The 20,257-nt window shown below is 37.4% G+C and overlaps 1 pseudogene; it reads left to right on the top strand.

Moving 5' to 3' along the window:
* The window catches only part of LOC107705776 (cholinesterase-like), a 37,874-nt pseudogene that overhangs the window by 16,820 nt on the left and 797 nt on the right, over positions 1 to 20,257 (top strand).

The following is a 20,257-nucleotide window of genomic DNA, read 5'->3' on the forward strand; positions in this document are numbered from 1 at the left end:
CACTGGGACAGCTAACCAATCACAACACATTTTGTTTTTCGGAAGGTGGACCTTCATCAAAGCTGGAACTAATCGAGCTGTTTGTGCCAGGCTGGGGAGAAAGGTATTTTAATAATGTAAATTAAATATGAAAAATAATGCGTTTTTCGAACCACCAAGCATGAGAGCATGTTTAGTACACCCCCAAAACAAAATCAAGACTTTGTAAAAGAGCATAATAGGACCCCTTTAAGTACCAGATATGGGTGTCATAAAATATTTTTAATACGACTGACTTTGTATTCAATGTGAATTTAATAAAAACGTTGTAAGTTACTAATTAGCCTATAACACTTTCATTGTACAAAACGAGAGCAAAGAATGTTTACATTATCAAAGAACATTTTCACTTCAGTCCAGCAGTTCAAGCACTCTCAAAAAGTCCCATAATAATCACTAAAGCTGTTTAGACTGTGAAATTAATATCTTACTTGCATTCCTACATCTTCACTTTGTTGTTTCTGATGAGAGAATTAGCCAGAGAATTCAGTAAGCCAGCACGTGCGGTGACGAAAGTGTGTTTCAGCGATGACTCATCTGAACGCCTCTGATTGGTCCTTGCATTCAGAAGCTCAACAGAATCGTATGGGTTTGGTTATAATGCGCAGCGCTTTAAAAATGTCTGTGCCAGCCAGCAAAGCAGATTTGAATTTAGCAGCTGGCGATGTTTTTCTTTATATATATATATATATATATATATACACAGTGGGTACGGAAAGTATTCAGACCCCCTTAAATTTTTCACTCTTTGTTATGGGGGGGCCAAGCTTGTTGACAGGGGGGCACTGACCGCCCCTGTTTGTATTACAGCATTTCTCATGTTTCTTCCTCTTAGGATGACTCACTCTGAAGTCACTCTGGGTAACTAGTTTAAAGTTTAGCTAGTCTAAAGTTTACTTTCCTCACAGCCTTTATTGATTTTCATCCCTGTTAATCAGAGGAGATCAGTAAGGTGCAACTGCAGCACAGTGTGGCTTCAGTAAAGACTTGGCTGTGTGGCATCTGCCACCGTCGTCCATGTGGATTTGCGAATTACATTTGTATTTCTCTCATGTCCCTCAAGAGCTCTGATTACATGGTCCAGCTCCTCATTACCAGCTCCTCGTTGTAAATCATTGAGTCTGGAGGACGCCCTGCTAACGAAACCAGAGATTAGGTCAGATCACACGGTGTGGCTGAAGTTCTCTCGTATCGTAGCTTAATTGCCGGCCTGCCCACACTTCCTGCTCTGAATAGATAATAGTATGCTAATAGAGTGTATGTCGTGCCCAGGCTTGGCCCTTTTAGACCCGTGAGGCATTGCAGTAGCACTTTCTGATGCGGTAGTAAGGGCAGTGTGTCAGGCCGGGTCAGGACACCGTGAGTCATGAGACCTGAAAGTGCCACTCTTGTTTTTTTTTTATTTATTAATTTTTTATATAAACCAGGTTCTGGTCCAAGGCAAGCTGATTTGTTCTGGTTGAAGCTGGTGGTTCTTGTCTAGATGGTAAACTTATCATATATAAAATTCCACTTTGGTAAAAGCCACGATTAGTCTACATTGAAACACATTATCAATGACATACACAAGCGTTATACAAATGAACAACATTAGAGATGCGCAAATGTTTACAGTATGAATCCTTTTAGATTCATAGACCCTCATATTGAATTGATAGGCAAGGCAAGTTTATTTATATAGCACATTTCATACACAATGGTAATTCAAAGTGCTTTACATAAAAGAAAAGCAACTAATAATAACAATAAAAAAATAAAAATAATCACAACAATAAAACAAGGAATTTAAAAACTTTGAAAATGATTTAAAAATTGATTTAAAACAGTTAAGTATAGAAAATGATTATACATAAAATGTGCAATCAGTTCGTACATTGCACAGTGCTCAATAAATAAATGCACAGCTAAACAGATGAGTTTTGAGTCTGCATTTAAATGTGACTAATGTTTAATGATAGATATATTTGATTGCCTTTAGCCGAATATGTTTTAAATTAAATATCTTCAGCGCTGTTACGTTAACAGTTTAACAGTTTCATTCTGATCTGTGATTTCTGGTGCCGTATTCTGTCATTCTGTCATCATTTAAACATTATTAATCTTTTCTTATTCTTTTCATTTTGTTCAACAGTTATTTTAGTATTATTTATATACTGTTTAAGTATTTATGAATATTTAGAATTTTTATTTTATTTTAGTAATTGTATGTGCTTTTTGTATTTTTAGCTTTATTTCATTTTTGTTTAATCATTTTAGTACTTCAACTTATTTCAGTTAGTTGTAAAATAAAAAATGTAAGGTTTCCATCGAATATTTACATTTAATATTTTATTTCAGCTTTAAAAACTATTTAATAGTTTGTTGTAGTTAACAATAACAACAATGCTATGCATATGAAAATACATTTTAAATTCTGTAAAAAAAAAGTCATATTGCAGGTTATAGTGTGTCTACATGTACATTTGTGTACATATTGAATATTATACACATTTTAGGGTTATGTTTTTAGCAGCATGATTTGACGCAATGTGTACATTATAATATTGAAAGATATTGTTGAAGGTGTTGAATTTGTTACAGAGTGCTTTGATAACTATTGTGACTATGCTCCAGAGAGGATTCATTTATACACTCAAATTTTCAGAGAAGTTTTCGCATGCTGACAGTCCAACAGTAGTGTTAGCATGCTAAAATATCTCTCTGAGAACCTGGCTCTGCATTCATCTCCTTAAAATAACTGATAAATAATTAAAACTGTAGTACTTTTTTTTTCTTTTCCCCTTCTGATCAATAACATCGTTCTCAGTCTTTTCACAGAGGAAAACTCTGTATTAAGGCTGGAGAAGAGAGTCATGGCATACACGCACAAATACATTTTCAGAGCTCTTATTTTTAGAAGCACACAGCTCATGTTATCTCTCTCTGTTTCTCTTCATTTTATGCTGAGCAAGCCATTATCTAAAAAACTAAGCATCTTACATTGCAGTTATCTTAGTGTTTTAAGGGCAACAGATGTTTCCTGTTATTTTTAGACACTTCTCAATTATCAAATAATTACTGCATCAGCCCTAAGCAATTTCCACAGAGTTATTTAACAAACATTGAACTCTTTTTGCCCTTTTTTCCATACATTAGGCTAGTCATATGTTGGATAACCAATGGATTGTTAATCATCCTGACCCATCCCTGGTATGAGAGTTACAGTCCTCCTTCAGCTACACTAACATTTTGGACTGAGATCTATACAGATCATGATTTTAAATCACTTCTATGAAATCTGATCAGTTTTGTAGTGTAGTCTCAGATACGTCTGGCAGCATTTGAGTCATAAATGTGGCACGTTGGATGTTTTATGGCTGTGTTTGTGGGCTGACTGGCAGAAGCAGCAGTGTCCGACAGCACACTGTCTAATGGGCCCATTGTAAGCGCTGGCACAGGGAGCAGTGTGTGTCCAGAGGAGTGCGGAGTATCGATCCTGTTAAATCAGTGGGTATGTAGCTGCCACTGAAGTTTTCTGTAAACAAGAAGTTCCTGTAAGGTTTGTGTGGAGCGTTTGAGTTGCTAGAATTGATAAAATAAATTGACAATCAAATAATGTCTGTTTTGACATCTTTAACATCACACAACACTTTGTGTTTTGAAAGTCTGCTCATCAGTGCTATACACATATACAGTATATAGGGCTGGTATAAAAAATATCGATATCTCTATTTTAATCGATTCTCATTTTTATGGAACAATATTGATTCTTAAATTCCAAGAATCGATTATTCTAGCCTGTTTTCAGTTAATGGATGGAACATTGAAGGGCAACTCCCATCCAACATATTGTAATAAACATTGTGCTTTGGTACTTTTAATATGAAACAAAGTCTCAGATTTCAAATTATGTCCATTGTATTGCAGTATTTAAACAATAAATGCCGTTTTGGCACTGTTTTGTGGAGTGATCGCTGTAGCGCGGCAGCGCGATGCGCACATGAATTGATCATATCCTCCACATTAATACCAGTTTCAGCACAAAATAATCATGACTAATTGGCATGTACTGTACCTGATATATATCCAAAATAATCGATATTGAATCGAATCGAATCGCAAGCTTGTGAATGAGAATCGAATCGAACCGTGAAATTTGTGTCAAAACCCAGCCCTTATATAGCCCATATATACTGTATATATATATATATATTTAAGATAACTTTTTTCTATTTCAATGTATATTAAAATGTAATTTAGTCCTGTGATCAAAGTTGATTTTTTTTAGCATTCTAATATGCTGATTTGTTGCTCAGTAAACATTTAATCTTCTTATTAATGTTGAAATGATTGATTGGTTGGTTGATTGGTTGATTGATTGATTGATTGGAAACTGTAGGCGCGTTTCCATTACAGATTCGCGCAAAACTTTGGCGATATTTTATAAATGTCGATAAAAAAGTATTGCGAAATGACGGCATTTCCATTAACCAATGTTATGCGACTAAAACGTAACCTTTTGCCTCTCGCGATAAGTCATGGCAACGGATTTTGGTGGGATTTTAACAGATTTTGGCTATATTTATTCAAAGGAGGCGTAAGCGTGTATCTTATAAGCAGCACAGAGAGCCGCTTCAGAAACATGCGTGGCGCGGCTGGAATAAACACAAGCATTGACTAGAATGGCCGTAATCAGCTTCAGTGGCCTTATCAGAGCCACACTGCACTGCAGACGTGTGCAGTGTAAATTGTCTAAGCATTAATGGTAGGAAAGCCCCTTATACTGGAGACCGGCCACATATGAAGTGTTTCTTGGAGGTTATAGTACATTGAAGAATGATCATATGACTTTTTACATACGCCATGTGACCTGTAAATGCAAAAAAAACGTTTCCATTGCAGTTTTGCGAATTATTCCTTTTTCGCATTGCCTGAAAAACCACCTCATGCGAGAGTAAAAACTTTTTTGCGATACATGGGCGTTTTGGCGAAATTGACGCGTTTCCATTAGGCGTAGCCTATTTTCAATTCGCAATTTCAATTTGCGCAATTTGAAGGGTAATGGAAACACGCCTTGTGATGCATATTTTCAGGAATAGGAAGTTCAAAAGAAAGACATTCTTTGAAAATATTTGTTAAAAATATATTTGAAATATATTTGATCTTTTCTTGGAATATAAATTAATAAATACATAAATACATTGACTTTTGATCAGTTCAATGCATTGCTAAAAATACAAATATCTTTAAAAAACGTTTAAACATCAGTGCACATTAAATCAACTGCCAGTTATATTGCACATTAATAGCTTTAAAATATTTTTTATCTTAAATGGAAACTTTGGTGCCTACCAAAATTATAAATGAATCATAATTTAAAAATAAATGTATTATGTAAGTTTTAAATATCCATATGGGTGCTCTCAGATATTATCTTTAATTTACTGGCCAAAAGAAACATGCTTCAGTTCTTTCTTTCTTTCTTTCTTTCTTTCTTACCAACTTGGTCACAAATGTACACCACGTTGGCCTTTGCACTCTTTACTATTTCTCACTTCATTGACCCTTATATCACTGTATTTGTTTCTTCTAAGTGGAAATGTTTAGATAAAATCAGCCCAGTTGTTCTGATAGACCGTCTTTCCTCTCACCAGGTCCATTTTCTTCTCTCATGGAGTTTAATCTGTGCTGTTAAGCCATTGAATAATCTTTCTGAACATCTGAACTGGCTTTAGAAGCCACCTGAATTATTTTCCTCAGAAATTATTGGTTTATCTTTCATAGACATATCAATATTTATCTTGTAGTTAATAAGTAAACCACCATAGGTATTATATTCACATATCTGTATGTTTTCCTTAAAAGGTTACAAATCACAAGAGGAAAACAGTGCAGCAGCATTCCTCCGATAATTCCCATCATGCTCTTCTGACTCACCCAGGAAGTTTGTGCCAGTTTGTATGCTCCTCATTCTGATCTCGATGAATAACTGGAGATGGTGCGATTTTGGAGTGAGTCAGAATGTATAAATGTGCTAGATCTTATTCCAAACTGCCCAGCACAGATCAGAGGGCTTGTTTGGTAGGCCTTTCGAGAGCGTTTGTGATGAGGGACTGTGGGAGAGTCACAAACAGATGCAGGTATGACGCCATGAACTATTATTACTAAAGGCAGACGTCACACGTTCGGCACTGGGAAATATTATAGGAGTTTCCTTTATTAAAAGCGTTTGGTAAAACCCTCTGTCTGTTGAAGAAGTGTTCATGTGGGTGGATATTTTGAGTCTTCCGCAGCCCTTGCTGAACTGATATTGATTTTGGAGGAAAACATGTCGACTGATGGATTCCTGGGCAGTATGATGTTGTTTTTAAACCATCATTATCATATAAAGTAATAAACAGAGGTGGACAAAGTACACAAGTCCATTAAGGCCGTTCCACACTGAGCGCAATGGGAAAAAGCGAGGCGAATCGCCGATGAACGGTGCTTTCACACCGAGCTTCTGCTAATTCACGCCTGCACGCTAGGTGGCGTGGACCAACAATGTATTTTTCCTCAGATATGTAGCTCGTATATGGATTTAACATCGTCCCCTGCTCAATATACAGCATTAAATTAAGGTAAATAAAGTTTGGTTCTATACCAGAAACACAATATATATTTAATGCTTACAAGAATATCCTATAATACAAATTAGAGGTACAATTAGCATCAAGCTACAATTGAAAATGTATGTAATTATTAATGTATTTGTTTATAAGTCACTTTCAACCAACATTGAGTGCTTCTAATAACTTCCGATTGTGATCTAAAGTTGATTTTGATTATAATAGGCAGACTCTTTGTATGTCATCAACATCCTTTATTGTTATAAAAATACCATGAGCTGTATACAAAACACATACAGAAAATCTATCGTTATAATCATATGTCTATTTGCTTTCATATGTCATGTGTTGAAAAATGTTTCACTCGATTTTTTAACTCGATGTTCAGACACCAACGACAACAACATCTCAACATCCATATTCTTTGTATGTTGGTTGAAAGTCCTCTACTTCTGTGTTTTTACACTCATGCTCAATACAGTCTTCTGAGCTTTCATCGCCACCGCGTCAACCTTTTGGGTAACAGCAGCTGCTCTGGCCATGTGATGTAATGCTCAAATCTTATTGGATGGCCTGTGTTTTGTCGCTTTGCGAAACTGAAAAAATTTGTCGGGCTGGTTCGAAAAAAAAAACCATTTGCATTTTCGGTGCGCGAATGTTCGCGGTCTATGTGGAAGCATCCATAGGAATCTGTTTTATTACAGCGCGTCATCGCGTCCGATATTCGTTTAGCTTTTTCACGCTCAGTGTGGAAAGGCCTTTACTTGAGTTAAAGTACAGATACTGTACTTTGTGTTTTGTTAGGAGATGTACAACAGTTCTTCTGTGGCTTTATAGGTCATATTTTCATTTACATAATTTTGCAAAAAATTTATGAATATATACCACAATATTAACTTCTTATTATTGAATTGTAAGTAAATATCACATTTGCAACTGGTCAATGTTCAAAGTGGGAGAATAACTTCACATAATGATTAGTGATAGTCTGTCTAAAAAAAAAAGTTGCTTTAAAAAAAATGAAAAAATAAATATATATACAGTATGTATAAAACTGACTTTCAAAGCTGCTACATAGTAACGACTATCTACTTCGAGTGCCTTGATAGAAATGTAGTGGAGTGAAAAGTATGATATTTGTCTTAAAATATAGTGTTAAAGTAAAATAAGTTAAAGTCATACGTTTCAAGAAAAAAGAAACTCAAGTAAAGTATAGATACTCAAAGAGTGTACTTAAGTTCAGTATTTAAGTGAATGTACTTCGTTACTGCCCACCTCTGGTAATAAAGTTAAACTGCTGTTTTAGTTTACAAACGCTATAGGTATAAGTGTATACTTTCTTAATATACAGTACATTTCTAGTCTGGTGCACTGAATGATCTTTTCTGCTATGGAATGCACATTTCTCATCATCCAATCAGTCATAGAGTAAAAACAGGCCTTATTTTATTTATTCTTATCCTGTTTCACTTGAAAATCACATTATTGAAGTAAAATGGGCTTTGAATGCCATTTTGTGTTGACTTTAAGCCAAATGTTCAGATTGGCCTTTACAAAGGTATGGTGTTCGTCCTAAGAACTGCAACGAAAGTCCCAAAATGCCGTACTCTTGGGTCTCATTGAGATCCGCTTCAGAGGTTTTTGACAACCCAACCCAAATGTCTGATTTCTCTTAGACAAATGTTCAAAAAAATGTGTGTCTAAGATAAGACAAAGATATGAGTGAAGAGGGAAACAAACTTGTCTGAAGGCTTGGTCTAAAGGGACAAAACGAAAAAGGGCAGGCAAGAGTCTTATCTTCTCAATTCAACCTGCAGACACAAGAGATTTGCTGTTGTCTTTCTGCATTGTCGGTCGGATAAAGTGCTGTGAATCTTCAGGGATCTCCTGACATTAAACATGGCATTTACATGAACCTGGCGCCAGTGTTATGATGCTGCTGTCGGATGAATAAAACCGTCATTAGTTCACTCACTGTTATAGCTCTCACAAGCTATCTTATGCTTTTTGTGGGTTGACCCCCTGTGGTCTTTCTTTAGTCCTTTTCTTTTGAGACATTAAAAAGGTATATAAGCAGTAAATTCACCATTTTACGAAGACATTTTAGCATATTATCTTCTAAATGTTGATTGAAAAGGTGCCATTTCTTGCCAAAGTCTCTAATGAATTCTTTGTTGCATATGATTTTTGTTTGATTTGTTTCATCAGTCAGGCATTAAATTGCAAAACTAACATGAATTCTGACTAAATTGAGACGTAGTCCTTTGTCCTTTTGATCAGTCTGGCTCCTCATTAGTGACAAAGCTCCTACGGCAAAACCCTATCGTTTACTTTGATTTATAGATTAGGGTAATCTAATATGTACAATTAACACTAAGACATTAATCAAAGTATTGCTGACTTAATCTACAAGTAAAATCTAATAATTAGTGGTGCCTATTATTATTGTGAATATTTATAATTAAGAGCTTTCTCTAAAACTCTAACTTGTGAATATTTACACTTGTTTTAAAGTATCAGGTTGGTAAGATTTATTTTTTAATGTTTAGGAAGAAGTATTTTAAATTCACCAAGGCTGCATTTATTTGATTAAAAAATACAATAAAGACAGCAATACTGTATATGTTGTAGACTTTACTGTCATGTTTGATCAATTCTCTTTTAGTTTTCTAGTCTTGCTGAATACAAGTATTTGTTGAGCGTGTAGGACTTGATAGTACAATCCCTTAGAATAATAGGCACTTTGTTGACATCTTGAGTGGAGAGTAGGGATAGTCACTTCATTGGGGTCATCAGGTGGGCACCCTCCTTCCTTGGTGTTTCGTTGATAGGCCCACAACACCTCCGAAGGGCTCAACAGCAACACCTGGCATCCCAGGTGCACTCCCCTCTGCTTTTACCCCTCTAGGTCATTTTGCAGCCCATTTGGGATCCTTCCTTTTTAGCCACAGCCAGTTGCTGCTTCGCTCAGCAGCCTCTGACAGTGACCTAACGGCTTGTCGTAAGGCCTGTCCTCTGACTCCCAACCCCTTCAGTAGCCTGGTTGTTGCCGTGGCTACAAAACCTCTGCACCCAACCTATACGGGGAGCAGCTGGGTTCGCCAGCCCCGTTGTACTGCTTCAGCTACTAGGTCTGAATACTTCAGGCTTTTTACGTTCATTTGCTTCACCAATTGTAACCTCCCATGGCACAGTTAGTTCCACAATGAACAAGGACTTTTGTGAGGTTGACCACAGTATTAGGTCTTTTAAAAGAGAGAGAAAAAAACTTACTGACTCTAAACGAAAGATTACTGAATCTTAATGGAAGTGTAAACATGCAATAGCCTCCCTCAAATCATGCAGCTTGCCGAAGAGAGTGCTGTTACTTTTGTAAGCCATCAGACTTTCAATTTTCACCTGGCATACAATAAACAGATGAAGAATAAGAAGAAGAAGAAGAAAAAAAAAACATAGATCCATAAATCAGCACATCTATGGACCAGAATACCTTGTAGACTTAGAAGTGGGCTGTTTTGGTAAACAACCAAGAACACTTTACACTATCAGAAAAGAAAGTACAAAAGTTGTCACTGCGGCAGTAACTTCTCAAAAGGTACACCTTTGTACCTTATTTACCCTTTAAAAGGTGGATATTAGTGTCTTAAAGGTACATATTAGTGACCAGATGTTACATATTAGTAAAGGTACTGCTCAAGAGAGAGCTTTTATACTGTTATCTGAGAGTGTAGCTTCAGAAATCATCAGAAAAATACTACTTTTCTGTATGATGTTTACCAGTCTATGACAATTAACTTTTACAATTACGTTTTACATTCTACTCCATTTTCAGACGCTCATTATTATTGTTTGCGTTCTACAAGATTTGAGGAAAGTTGTCATTTTTAGTATTTGTATTTGAGATTAGGAGCGTCTCCTTTCATCACGACATCAAAGAAGAGGCAGAAGTAAAAATTCTCACCACGGTAAAGAGATTTTGAGGAAACAAACACTTACAAGTTAATTTACCACATTGTCAACAACAGTCCCAATGTGCCAACCCTAAAGCTTTCCTGTCACTCTTGAAGATGCTCTGTATGGCGCATTTTCTGCTTAAGGAAAGTAGTTCTTCTCAATAATGTAGGAGCTCAGTCTTCTGGGTCAATCTGTCTGGTGCAGGCAGGCCATACTAATCAAGCAGGATTTACCCACTATCACAACAAGCAATCAGGGTGTCTAATTTTAGAAATCGATTTTTTATTTTATTTTGGCACTTGGAGCTGAGTAATCTCGAAAAGGAGAAGGGTTGTAGGGGTTGGTGGGTGTCTCATCATACTGAGTGAGTCATAGAGAGCATTTTGATTGTCTGAGCTTTCCTCTCCATCTGGAGTAAGCTGAAACCGAGGTGTCATTAATAGCTGTCTGAATGTCTCTGCTGGCTCCTGCCTTACTTGCGTAGCCTTGTAATGTCACAATATGTTGTTTTGTCACAGGGGAGAGCCAGCCTTTAGAAAAAAAAATACTGTTATGATGTCATTCTTTGTTAAATCTGATGCTCTGTTGTGATTGGCTTTGAAGTCTATGGGACCCCAAACATAAAAACAGCAATGGCAATTAATAAAGGTAATTTGAAATTAACTGTTAATTTTACCTCATTCTTTAAATAAGTTCCTCTGATCTAATCAAAACACAGCAGACGGATACTTGTTAATGTGATCTAGGTTCTCTGAAACCCCAAACAAAACATGACTTGTTTTAATTGATGAAGCTTATATTGATCTCTTTATGGTTTTGTTTATCAGGCTTGAAGACATCATGATGGGCATTGACATCAAAACTACTTTGCAAATTCTGGCTCTGTTGTTCTTACAACTGGCAGCAGGGCAAGATGAACTGATTGTCTCCACTGGCAAAGTCAGAGGACTGAGGCTTCCTTTGCCGGGTGTGTCAGAGTATGTGGCGGCCTTCCTTGGGATACCCTATGCCAAGCCTCAATTGGACCAGCTTCGCTTCAGACAACCAGAGCCTGCTGAGGTGTGGAACGGGATACGAGATGCCACGCAGTACTCCAATTCATGCTTTCAGGATCCAGATACATTGTGGATCCAGATACATTGTACCCAGGATTCCCTGGAGCCGAGATGTGGAATCCCAACACCAGAATTAGCGAAGACTGCCTGTACCTCAATGTTTAGACTCCTTCAACTGACCTCCAGAACCGAGCCAAACCCTTAGTCCCAGTTATGGTGTGAATATACGGTGGAGGCTTTTCCACAGGTACCGCATCCCTGGGCGTGTACGATGGCCGTTTCCTCAGTCATTCGCAACAAGTGGTGGTGGTGTCCATGAACTACCGAGTAGGAGCATTGGGCTTCCTATCTCTACCAGAAAGTGAGAGCATTAAAGGTAATGCTGGTCTATTTGACCAGGTCTATTCCTTGGGTATCAAGGAACATTGCCGCATTTGGCGGTGATCCATCTTCCGTAACCTTGTTTGAGGAGAGTGCTGGTGCTGGCACTGTGGGACACCATTTGCTTTCGCAGGGCAGCCATGGACTATTCACCCGCGCAATTCTCCAGAGTGGCAGTCCCAATGCTGTGTGGGCAGCAGTGGAGCCAGCTCAGGCCTGGAATCGTTCCTTGACTCTGGCTCAGCTTCTGAACTGCCCACTTGGACCATCTGCTGATGAAATGGAGGCTTGCTTAAGGGCAGTTGAATCTGAGAAGATAGTCAGTCTTCAATTTGAAGTCATTCCTGATCCCGTGATAATAAGTGTCCCTTTTCCTCCAACAGTGGACGGAGAATTTCTCGTAGACATGCCGAGTGCCTTAATCCAGTCGGGGCATTTTCTGAAAACTGAACTTCTTTTGGGATTGAACAGGGATGAAGGGACATACTTCCTTGTTTATGGCACACCTGGATCCGGCATCCATAACCAGAGTCTTATCAGTCGAGACCAGTTCCTCGCAGGTGTATGCTTGGGCCTCCCTGGTTCAGTGACATAGCCAGAGAGGCGGCTGTACTTCAGTATACTGATTGGACAGATGAGCAGAGCAAGCCAAAAAAACAGAGAGGCCCTAGGCTGGTTGGTGGGCTACCGCTATTTCTCATGCCCCTTACTGGATTTTACCCGACGGTATGTCGAGAATGGTGGCAGTGCCCGTTTGTTCCTCTTTAACCATCACTCCAGCTTCAACCCCTGACCTGTGTGGATGGGTGTAATTCACGGGGATGAGATCCCGTTTGTTTTTGGGATTCCTTTGAACCAGACCTTTGGATTCTCAAAGGAGGAGGAAGCCCTGAGCAGGAGGATCATGGAGCACTGGAGCAACTTTGCTAGAAGTGGGTAAGTGTAAATCTGACACCAAACCTACTTCATGAGCTTATTTTTCTATCCAGATTCGCCCAAACATGAACATATTGTCATTTACTCACTTTAATTTAGTTTCAAACACACACTGCACTGTGAGGAAAAAATTTGCAAAAACAGTACCTTTACAGTACAACATCTTGTTACTCGGGACAACTTTGTACCTTATCAACCCATACAAGATGCTTATTAGTACTTTAGAGTAGTAATTAGGGCTGTCAAAAAAAAAATCGAATTTCGAATATTCGGCGAATAAAAAATAAAAAAATCCACATTCGAATGCAAAAATGTTGCATTCAAATTTTAGATCTGCATCAGCCGTCAGGCAACCTTATCAGTGGCGCATGAAATGCGACGACAATGTAAGTGTCATTGCATTTTAATGCTTTTGTTAGCCTATCCAGTTGAACCCACTAGATGTGGCACTGCTACGTTGCTCATTCAACGCTTTGAAGAAATGTGCATAATATTTTGCTCAATGCGCCCTCTTGTGGCCTCAGGAGAGAAGCCAAAAGCTTTTTTTCCCCCTAACTGAAATTATGCCTTTTAAATTTTTTTCGAATTTTGATCATATTTAATTGGAATATTCACATTTAGTTTTTCAGTCATTTTGACAGCCCTAGTAGTAATGTGTAAACTTTATGTACTACTATGAACAGTTTAGGGTAAATAAGTTACAAAGATGCCCTTTTGAAGTTACTGCCCCTTTGATTAACTAAAGGTACGATATTTGTGGAGCACAAAAGGAAGTTGTAATTCATTCCAAGCCTTGCCCTCTGTAGCTGCTGTCAAATCTCATTTGTGTTGCATATATTCATATGTGGCTTGTGCACTAGGTTTGGCGTCAATGATGTGAAACTATTGGTTGTTGCATGCCTTCTAACTGAAGTGTGAATGTTTGTTCAACACATAAAAACCATTATGTGACGTAGCATCATATGACTTGTGGCATACAAAACATGGATGACCTTTATGGTGCTAAAGCAGTGTAAACATTCTGTCTATTTGTTTTTCACAGAAGAAAAAACTTTGTATGGTGTTGGAATGACAAATTTTCGTTTTTGGCTGAACTATAATTTCTTTAATACAGAGAATATTATACTCACATTTGTGTTTACAAGACTATTTTATGCATTTGCATATATTTACTAAAAACACTGAGGGGGATTGTTTATATTTATAGCTGAGAAAAGTATAAACCAGTGCAGATTTGGAGAAGTTGTTTAATCCATAATATCTTGATGAGACAGGCTTTCATCTGCTCACACTTTTTCAGTTAATGTGTAAAAAAAAAAAGTCTTGGTGTTGCTGGCAGGCTAGTGTTGATTAGCATCCTCATTTGTTTGGCATAAATTATGGAGAAGCAGAGACAGCCTTTATTGTGGCTGTGAGCAAGCTTAGTTTCTTTCAATTAACACTTCATACACTCTTCACGCTGCAGGGGAACGACACTATGCTAATACATCAATGAACATGATCAGTAAACAAGATCACAATAGAACACGCTGAAGTTAATCTTTTCCTGAAATGGGCTGATTCGCTTATGAAATGTATTGAGTCTGATTCCTTAAATAGCTTGTTATGTAGACTTTGCTGGGATTATGCATTAAGATTCAAAGCCTCTTGTTGTAAAGGACTGTAAGGTGTTCTTTACAAGAACATGTAAACGTCATAGCTATTGAGTCATTGCATTGATTTTTTGGGGGGCTTCATTTGTTTTGGGGCACAAATGTATTGATACATCTTGGCGCCATTCATAAACTGACCTTTTGGTTGATTTCCTTGCTTGACGTTTCAGGGATCCGAGTGTGGAGGGAACGGATTGGCCACTGTTCACGCTGGAACATAAGCAGTATGTCACACTTAACACTGGCCTGTCACAAACACTCCGGATGCTTCGAGCCCAGCAGTGCAAGTTCTGGGACAGTTTCCTGCCAAAACTGCAGTATGTCACAGGTGAGAGTCACAGAATGAGAACAGCCGTTCACCCACACCTCATAAACAAAGAAAATCATGACACGCTCACTTCTGTTTGTCTCTCCAGCGCTGCCTGGCCAGCACATGTGTTGTCTTCTAGTCTCTCGAGGACACCTGTAGTGCAGAACTGGCCAGCTAGTGGAGCTTAATGTGGGACTGGGGGTGGTTGAGTGTTTCAAAGGCACTGCAATAATTTACATTTGGATTTTTTCATTTGGCAGGTGCTTTATCAGGGTTCCACTTCCTGTGGATCCTTAAGCAGTATTCAATTTTATTTTATTTTTTTCATAAGATCATAAAAGTCTTATTTTTACTTATGAGGTCTTAAATTTTAGATGACACTTTGGCTTAGACATATCTAAATGCTTTACCAAATAAAAAATTAATTAGCATTGCTTTTTATTTTTATTTCTTTGTGGATTTGCGTGTTCACGTGTCAATTCATGCCATTTAAGACTGTGTATTACATACTGTCTCTTGCATGAGAAAGGAATAGAGAAGGAGAAAAAAATGGGTAATGTACGTTCAGTTGTAAGTTCAAGTAGCGGTGTGCGATATGTATCGTCTATGATGATACTATAATTGTTTTAATAATATATGATCTGACATCGAGTTTGTCACTCATGCTTTCACTACATGATTTATGCAGTTGTTATATGCCCCCAAAATTGAGGATCCACAGACATTTTTGCCCCGATGAGTTTTTAGGTGTGTTTGACTTGAAGCGGTGCTGCGCACCGATGGAAGTATGACAAAGTATCGCAAGAGCGATTCGAAAGCATATGAAGTTGTCTGCTCTTTTATCGCTCTCACGGTACTTTGATGTCATACACTGAATAATGCGCAGCGCTGCATTAAGTCGAACACACCTTTTGTCTTATGTGTATCATATGATGTAGTTATATCACAAAATATGTGGCGTTTTTCCCAAGTATCAGCACGATTGCAAATGTGCTATTTATTTTATACAACAGTTAAATAAACAGTAAGTTAACATTGTAAGTTACGTTTTAAACACAATGTTGTTAGTATTGTATTTTTCCTTTTTTTTTTTTACAACAAACATTTCTAAATAAAACCAAAGCAGAATTGAGTCTCCGAACAATACACAGTGATTTGTAACTGAATTAATGTGTTTTGAATGAATCAGGTTAACTGGTAATTCAGTGACCCATTCTTAAAGACAGTCACTTGCTTATTTCCTTTTGTAGTTTGAATGAATAGGTTGAATGAATGACTCACTCAGCTCACTCTATGAGACAGTGACTTGCCGCCACCTACTGGTGGTTTTCGTTTGATTTTTAAAGTACCTTTTAATTAAAGTTAAAATTCTAAATAATTTCATATTTAAATATTGAATCAAAAGACAATCTCATAGCATTATTTATGAGATTGTAAATGCAACATAAATATATTATATAACTTCTGATGCCTCTTCTGTGTCACCTCTGCAATGCAAAGATGGATTTGTTGATTTCATTGAGTTGGTAGCAGCCATACACTGTGTTATTATTCCAATTGAATTTAATTTGAATGTTCGGAATTTTACATAAGTGATGCATACATTTAATAAGTATAGAAAAATGCAATTTTTTCAATCAATCAATTTAAGGTGGCATATATTGTCCCTTAATAAAAAAGTTAATTTCTGTCACTGCTGTAAATTTCTTTATCATTGTACCAGCACAAAAACACACTCAGCAAAATATAATCTAAACTATTATCAACAAAATCTTTGAAAATATTGAGCAAAATCATTTTTGACAGTATTGCACACCCCTAATTTACAGTATTTATTTTTATTTCTTCAGGTTTTAAAAAGCCTTATATTCGACTTTAAAAAATGTGCAGCAAGTCTGTTTTATCCAAAGTGACTTGCATTGCATTCATAATAAACCCTTTGTCAGTTCATGCCATCCCTGGGAATCAAACCTGTGACCTTGGTGTTGCCAGCATCATGCTTCACTGTTTGAGCTGGTCGTAGCTTTGCGGTGGCTAAGGTCTTCTGAGTTGTTTGTAGTGCGTTGCTAGGTGGTTACTAAGTGATAGTTTACTAATCCAAGTCAAAAATCAATTTTTTTTGCCCATTTTGTCATTCTTAAGATGTAGACCTTGTGTCTGAAAAGTAGTAGAACATAATGTCTGAAGCATAAAAATGTAGGACAAGTTCCCTTAGCAAGCATCACTAATAACGTTTCAGCTTGTATGAACCGAGCTGTGTTACTCGAGTTAAATAGAAATGCTTTACAGGGGTAAAAAATGTCTTTTGTTATTCATAGATCGGAATGACAAAATAAAATGAGTTGCACGATTTGGTTTGGAAACCAGGAGCTTGAGATTGAAATGTACACTTTCCTCAAAAGCTGTTTTGTCCCTACCGTGAATAGCAAGTACATTACTTGTTAAACCCATTCAGAATGTATTCATAAGGACATATGAATGTGTGTAATGGAGAAATATGTTGCAGAAATGCTGCTATGTAAAAACGGCATCAATTTAAATTCAGCGTGAATGGCTTTGAATGCTTCAGTCTTGGCCGTGCATCCATTATACATGTATCCCACCATCAGGGTGCTTTCAGGTGAAGTAGGTTTGATATTCTATTTGTTATTGAGGACTTTGCTAAAAGATCACCAGTGGAAGCTATTTGAAGAGAAAATGAGAATAAAAGCGACTGAGTATGAAGTTATTCAGGCACCTGCAAATACTCCTTTTTGTGACATCATATTCCAGAGTGAGAAAGAAAAAGTACTTTTTTTTTCCATCAAAACATTATTATTTTTGGCTACACTGAAGAGCATTTTGCTGTAGTTCCTTGCTCATTTAAACCTTTTTCAACTAAACATGTAGCTTGTGGTTTGTTTCTAGCCCTGCAGTGAGAGATGTGAGCTTTTAAGTGCGTTACTAAACATAAGGTGGGAGAGCAAGTCACGGCATTATGTACTGGAAGCGGTCGCTTGTGCGTTTGTATATTTAAACGGCTTTTGGCACACTTAAAATCATCTTGTAAACCGTTGGCTGTCTTCACAGCTGTCATTACTGATTTAAGCAATGAATATAGACTGATGCTTTTAATCGGCTTTCTGGAGGTCTTTGCAAGGTGACGCTCAATAGTGTAGCGTCTGGAAACTCCCGAAGTTCTGGCTGTCAGTATTATCGGTGGTAGAAAACGGAAGAGAATTGGAGTTCCAGGTAGTGCAGCCGTAGGGAGCAGAATTGAATTTGACACTGAAATGGAATGAATCGATTCTGATTTGAGTCTAGGTGAAGAAATACACAGAGAGCTGCAGGAGAAAGCCTTGTCTTGTTTATGTACTGGAGGTCAGGCACCAGTGACTGCGCATACAAATGCACATATGCGCAAATTGAATTGTCGTCACTGTAGTCTCTCTGGCGCTTGTGACGGCAAAGCCGTTCCCGGAGGATTCACAGACGTGCCTACTCAGCAGCATCCAGTCGTAGTAGCTGATTTGCTGAAGTGCATGTGAGTGGGGTCATGTCGAGATGGTAAAACTCCATTTGGCCCCTGCTTTTATACCAAACTCTATTCTGTAAGGTACACAGTGATTTATGGTGTCTTAACCAAGTTGACATCATGAACTTATTTCAAATACAAACCCCTCCGGAGCGTCCTAGGATTATGTATCTTGATCAAGAGCACAGGGGTGATCGCTCGTGGCCCGCTACTTCTAGGGGTTGAACCAGCAACCAGAACTAAACATTACCAATATAGCAGGCTGAAAATGCAGGTATTTGAAACCCACTATTTGGGCCGTTCATACAATTCAGCATATAATAGATATAGGATAGAATATTAATAGAATATTGAATGTACAGTTTTAGAAATAAGTGGACATGGGTTTAATGAAAATGTTGAACAGAACATTTAATCGTTTTAATTCATGCTCAGTTTATTTTTTGCTGTGTCTAAATCAAAATTCCCATCCTCTCATCTTTTGTAAAATCCCTTTAACTAACAAAAGCCAGTTTCTTAATGATACCATCTTCCAGGAAGTGACATCATTTTGGAGGGAAAACAACAGCATGAATGTCATTGAGTGTTAGCAGCAGTTTTACTGGATTCTGTGTTTGTTTTCTTTCCATTGTGTAAATAATTAAAGTGCATAAGTCTGGTATACCCTTTTATAGAAATGCTTCCTTAAACTGCAACACTGCCCTATTTATTGTTTGAAGTTACAGAGTTGAAAAGTTACTGCATAACGGGAATGAGGAATTTGTTGATTCATTTGTTGATATTAAATAGAAATTGTTGGAGAAATTAGTTGACTCATAGACTAAGTACAAAAGTGCTTGTCCCTGATTTTCTAGTGATTCTCTCATGAGGAGCTTTTCATGATTGTGAGAAGTAGTAAAGTTCTCTCACTTGATTTCATTCTAAATAAAGAACACGAATATTCTGCCCTGTTCTGCTCTCTCGCTCTCTTTCTGTGACACGGATCAAGTGACATTCTGTTGCCATGCAAGTCGTGAGTCTCTATTCTCAACTATTTACTTTCAACTATAGCACTTGTGCTTGAAAGAAAGGGAGCTAAAATAGCAGCACTGAATGCTCTGTGACAATAAGATTAGAAAATTATGCAAATAGAATTTTAACATAAAATTTCCATGAATAACTGTACAGCAGGTAACTAGCTATTAACTTGGATTTTTATCATTTTTTTTAATTAGCAAGGTTGTGCAATTTACAATGTCATTCTTCTGGGTATTGATTATGTTGGTATGCTGCTCAGAGAAGTTTGTCTTTAAGGGAATAGTTCACCTAAAATGTTGGAACACAAGAATTGCATTTCAAATGCAAAATGAAATTTGTCAAAATGCACCAACAAATTGTACATGAACAGTCTTGTTTTGTCATACAATTTTTTTTTGGTGACTTTAACGTGTAACTTGGAGATAAATATCCACCATCAGGGAATATTTCCAACATTATTTTGGGTTTCCAGTATTAAAGACATGTTGTGCATATTGTAAACAGGCCAAAACATTGAGCAGAGCTTTGAATATTTGATTGAGGTTTTGGTTCTGTTCGATCGAAGTTGAGTATATGGCTTCAAGATGAGAAAAATGTAAAGCAATTTATCACTTTTTCATTAGGGCTGTTATTACGATAATGCACGCATGCACTGCTGCACAAACTCAGACGGTCATGCGGGCTCTGTTTAGGCCTCCTGAATGTTTCTTGTGTCTAAATGACTTCACTTCTCATTTGCACTATGATAAATCCAATATCCATCTGTCTCAAATTTAACCTGCCTCTCTTTCTCTCTCTCTCTCTCTCTCTCT

Source organism: Sinocyclocheilus rhinocerous, unplaced genomic scaffold, assembly GCF_001515625.1.
Source record: "Sinocyclocheilus rhinocerous isolate Xijiao unplaced genomic scaffold, SAMN03320098_v1.1 scaffold834, whole genome shotgun sequence".
Taxonomy (NCBI): Eukaryota; Metazoa; Chordata; class Actinopteri; order Cypriniformes; family Cyprinidae; genus Sinocyclocheilus; species Sinocyclocheilus rhinocerous.